Below are 5,655 nucleotides of genomic sequence, written 5' to 3'. Positions count from 1 at the left end.
CATTCCTGTTAAAGGGCCGACCCATTTAGTATGTGGGGTCCACCATATAACAAGTGGGTGGCCCAACAAGATAGTGGGCCGGCCCAATAAGCAGGTGGGGCCCACTATCGTGTAACCGGGCCGACCCAGTCAGTAAGTGGGGTCCACCATAACGCAAATGGGCTGGCCCAACAGGTTGGCAGGCTGGCCCAATAATAAATGTGGGGCCCACTATCCTGTTAACGGGCCAACCCAGTTAGTAAGTGGGGTCCACCACAAAAGCAATTGGGTTGGCCCAACAAGTTACTGGGCCGGCCCAATTAGTATGTGGGGTCCACGGTCAATCAGGTGGGATGGCCCGACGAGTTAGCGGGCTGGCCCAATAAGCTTGTGGGGCCCACTTTTCTGTTACAGGGTCGGCCCAGCAGTGATTGGGGTCCACCTTAAAGCAAGTGGGCCGGCCCAATTAGAGGGTGGGGTCCACCATAAATCAAGTGGGCTGGCCCAATAAGTAAGTGGGCGAGCCCGTTTAGTTGCTATTTATATGCTGGCATAATAGGCGCTTTAGGATTTTGCGGGCCGACACATATGTGATTTCGCTTAATTGGGCCGTTTAAGGGATGGGAATTTGTGATTTAGAAACTGAGAATATTTACGCAGCACATGATTTCTGTCGGATAGCCTCACTTACCACAAGCGCCATAGAAAAAATGCGCGAAAGAACTATAAAAACTAACTAAATATTACATCAGCTGCAAGGCTTTGAAAAAATATTACAGAACCCAGAGAAATTGAATTGTAATTAAACCTAGCAATACAATGAAGCCATTCGGCAATCTTTTAAGTTGTCCATGCACCACCTATATCTGAAACAAAGACATTACAAGTTAAGACAGCAACAATGGAATGGCAAAGACACTACAATATTGTTTGCCAAAGAATTTGGAACTCATCATTTCGTCGTTATAACAAGATCATTGTAATGCGCACAATAAGCAAACAAAGAGTGCATGTCGCATACCAACAGCCAATATAACAGAGCATGTTAGAATGAAATAGGAGACTTACTACTGTCGAGTCCCATGCAAACCAACATGTTCAGGGAGTACAAAATTGGCATGAACAACATAGTAGCAGGCTATAAATTTTGTAACAACGACTGAGCAAGATGAAGTTATGATGGCTACATCTACAGAGCAGGGAATGTAAACCAAAAATAGAAGTTACGATGGCAAAAGCTAAAGAGGAGGGAATGTGAACCAACATGTGCCAAGTGCAATTACTTCAAATTGGCCGTGAACTAAATAATACTCCTGAACTTATAGTGAAGGGGATGCAAATCAAGATGTTTCAGGATATAAACTTGTAATGAGCAACACATAGAGGATAGTTAATGCTAGAGCTTAGGATGGACCAGATACAGAATATAGTGGGATCACCTGTGAACTTGTATAAGAGGAAATGCAAACCAATATGTTCAGCATTCCATATGTGAGCGTCATGCCAAGTCAGAGAAACAAGTCAATAATGCAGCTTTTGAAGAACAAGATGGCACACAAAATTATTATCTAGTAGTATGACAAGTTTATTTGTACTACAGGCGAGAGAGCAGAGTGATAGCATGCCAAACTAAGTCCTTACTTTGTTAGCTTACAATGAACTAGATACAAAACAATGGCATCACCTGTAGTACAGGGAATGCAAGCCAACATGTTCATGGAGTAAAAAATTGGCACAAACAACATAGTAGCAGGCCATAATTTTTGTAACAACGACTGAGCAAGATAAAGTTATGATGGCTAGATCTACAGAGCAGGGAATGTAAACCAAATATAGAAGTTACAATGCCAAAAGCTATAGAGCAGGGAATGCGAACCAACATGTGCAATTACTTAAAATTGACCATGAACTAAATAATAGCAGGATGTTACTATAATAGCTAGGAAATAAAACAGATAGGAGTTATAATGGCATCACTCATAAACTTGTAGATAAGGGAAACAAATCATTTTGTTTCGGGATATAAAGTTGTAATGAGCAACACATAGAGGATAGTTAATGCTATGGCTTAGGATGGACCAGAAACGGAATATAGTGGGATCACCTGTGAACTTGTAGAAGAGGGAATGCACACCAATATGTTCACCATTCTATATGTGAGCGCCATGCCAATTAAGAGAAACAAGTTAATATTGCAGCTTTTGAAGAATGAGATGGCAGACAAAATTATGATGGAAGTAGCTGCTATGACGAGTTCAAATAAATTTGTACTGCAGGATGGTAGAGCAATAGCATGCAGGAACTAATAGCACGCAGTTACTTTGTTAGCTTACGATGAAGTAGATAGAAATAACAATGGCATCACTTGTAGTACAGGGAATGCAAACCAACATGTTCAGGGAGAATAAGATTGGCATGAACTAAAAGAGTTTCAGACAAACAAGCATCTGAACCCAAAACATGGCGCTAAAACAAGGGACTTACATTAGGAGAAGCACTCTTTGGGAGTCACAGCAGATCTTCCTGGGGTTGATAGATCCGGTGATGAAGTACGCTACATGTGCTACTTGGGGTTGGAGAGACGGCCATTACACTTCATGGTTACTCATCTCATCTGCAAAAACGTAACAGTGCGTCGTTAGCACAAACAAGTTCCCCCAAGATTAAACAAGAACTTGCAGGCAAGCAATAGAAAAGCGACAGTAGAAGAGTTTAGATCATGCACGGCACCGGTGAAGCAGATCCGGTTCATGCACATCGATGTCGGTGAGCAAGATCTGATGCGGTGGACGACGGATCCGGCGAAGCGGCTCCGGTGGGGTGGACGATACCGCAGCTGAAGCGACTGCGGTAGAGCATATGGTTTCGAGGTTCGGCGGGGATGATCCGGTCCGGTTGATGACGGCGTCGATGAAGCGGCTCCGGCAGGCAGCCGGATGACGAGGATCGCGAGGCCTTGGGTAGGCCAGGGAAGTCCGGCGGGGATGTTCCGGTGCGGTGGTCGTGGAGGTAGGAGAGAGAGGGACTTGGGAAGTTCCGGTGGGTGGTCTGAGGGAAATGAATTTTTTTGGGAGGGTTTCCGGGCTAGGGAGGTGGTGATCGAAAAAATGACGGGCAGACCCCCCCCCCACCAGACGACTTTGTTGTCATCTCCACAGGGGTAGAATGGGAATTTGGAAGCGTGTGAAATTTTTGTATTTTGTGGGCGGGAAGTTTTGCCGCTATGAGATTTTGAATTTGGCTAAGGTCCAACTATAATTATAAAAAATTGTGAGACCGTACTAGTACCTCTGTTCAAGGCCGAGTGCAAAATCAAATCATCATCACCTTGAATATCAGACCGAGTATAATTATCGGTCACTACCATGATCATGATCTATCTCTGAAATTAGCGTATCCGCTAGATCTTGCAAAGTATAATGATAAAAAGAATTGTGAGACCGTACTAGTACTTCTCTTCTAGGCCGAGTGCAACATCAAATCATCATCACGTTGAAAATTTGTTACCATGATCATGATCTATCTCTGAAATTGGCGCATCCGCTAAATCTTGCAAAGTATGATGATAAAGAATTTGTGAGACAGTAGTAGTACTTATGTTCAAGCCCGAGTGCAACATCAAATCATCATCACGTTGAAAATTTGTTACCATGATCATAATCTATCTCTGAAATTGGCACATCCGCTAAATCTTGCAAAGTATGGTGATAAAGAATTTGTGAGAGAGTAGTAGTACTTCTGTTCAAGCCCGAGTGCAACATCAATTCATCATCACGTTGAAAATTTGTTACCATGATCATGATCTATCTCTGAATTTGGCGCATCCGATAAATGTTGCAAAGTATAATGATAAAGAATTTGTGAGACAGTAGTAGTACTTCTGTTCAAGCCCGAGTGCAACATCAAATTATCATCACGTTGAAAATTTGTTACCATGATCATGATCTATCTCTGAATTTGGCGCATCCGCTAAATCTTGCAAAGTATAATGATAAAGAAATTGTGAGACAGTAGTATTACTTCTGTTCAAGCCCGAGTGCAACATCACATCATCATCACATTGAAAATTTGTTACCATGATCATGATCTATCTCTAAATTTGGCGCATCCGCTAAATCTTGCAAAGTATAATGATAAAGAAATTGTGAGACAGTAGTAGTACTTCTGTTCAAGGTCGAGTGCAACATCAAATCATCATCACGTTGAAAATTTGTTACCATGATCATGATGTACCTCTGAAAATGGGCGCATCCGCTAAAACTTGCAAAGTATAATGATACAAAATTGTGAGACCGTACTAGTACTTATGTTCAAGGTCGAGTGCAACATCAAATCATCATTACATTGAAAATTGTGTTACCATGATCATGATCTATCTCTGAATTTGGCGCATCCGCTAAATCTCGCAAAGTATAATGATAAAAAAATTTGTGAGACTGTACTAGTACTTATGTTAAAGGCCGAGTGCAGGATCAAATCATCATCATGTTCAAATTTGTTACAACGATCATGACATATCTCTAAAATTGGCGCATCCGCTAAATATCGCAAAGTATAATGATAAAAAAATTGTGAGACTGTACTAGTACTTATGTTCAAGGCCTAGTGCAGGATCAAATCATTATCATGTTGAAATTTGTTACAACGATCATGACATATCTCTGAAATTGGCGCATCCGCTAAATCTTGCATGTGGCGCATCTCAGTGCGGAGCAACATGCCGGTGCTATCAAGGTTGAGGCGTTGATGACCCACAAGTATAGGGGATCGCAACAGTCTTCGAGGGAAGTAAAACCCAAATTTATTGATTCGACACAAGGGGAGGTAAAGAATACTTATAAGCCTTAACAACTGAGTTATCAATTCAGCTGCACCTGGAAAAGCACTAGTAACATGGGTGATGTGAAAGCAGCAGTAATATGAGAGCAATAGTAACGGTAACATAGTAGCAGTAGCAATAACACAGAGGCGATGGCACCAGAAAATAGTTGATACTACTTCCAATGACATATAGAACGAGTATATGATGATGAGAGATGGACCAGGGTTCCCAGCGATCTACACTAGTGGTACTCTCCAATAACAAGTGACAAGTGTTGGGTGAACAAATTACAGTTGGGCAATTGATAGGATTGAAAGCATTAAGACAGAACATCAAGATTATTAATCATGTAGGCATGTTTTCCATATATAGTCATACGTGCTCGCAATGAGAAACTTGCATGACATCTTTTGTCCTACCAGCCGGTGGCAGCCGGGCCTCAAGGGAATCTACTGGCTATTAAGGTACTCCTTTTAATAGAGCACCGGAGCAAAGCATCAACACTTGGTGAAAACATGTGATCCTCATATCACAGCCTTCCCCTCCGGTTGTCCCAATTTCTATCACTTTGGGGCCTCGGGTTCCGGACAGCAATATGTGCAAACAACTTGTAGATACAATCTAAGCAATAATTATAGAGCTTAAATCTAAGATCATGCCACTCGGGCCCTAGTGACAAGCATTAAGCATAACAAGATTGCAGCAACAATAACTTCACAAACTTTATAGATAGACTAATCATAATGTATCATCCATCGGATCCCAACAAACACAACACTGATCACATCAGATGGATCTCAATCATGTAAGGCAGCTCATGAGATCATTGTATTGAAGTACATGGGAGAGAGAGT

Source organism: Lolium perenne, chromosome 1 (assembly GCF_019359855.2).
Source record: "Lolium perenne isolate Kyuss_39 chromosome 1, Kyuss_2.0, whole genome shotgun sequence".
In the NCBI taxonomy this organism is placed as follows: Eukaryota; Viridiplantae; Streptophyta; class Magnoliopsida; order Poales; family Poaceae; genus Lolium; species Lolium perenne.
The sequence above is the reverse complement of the archived record's forward strand: the minus strand, read 5'-3'. Positions refer to the sequence as shown.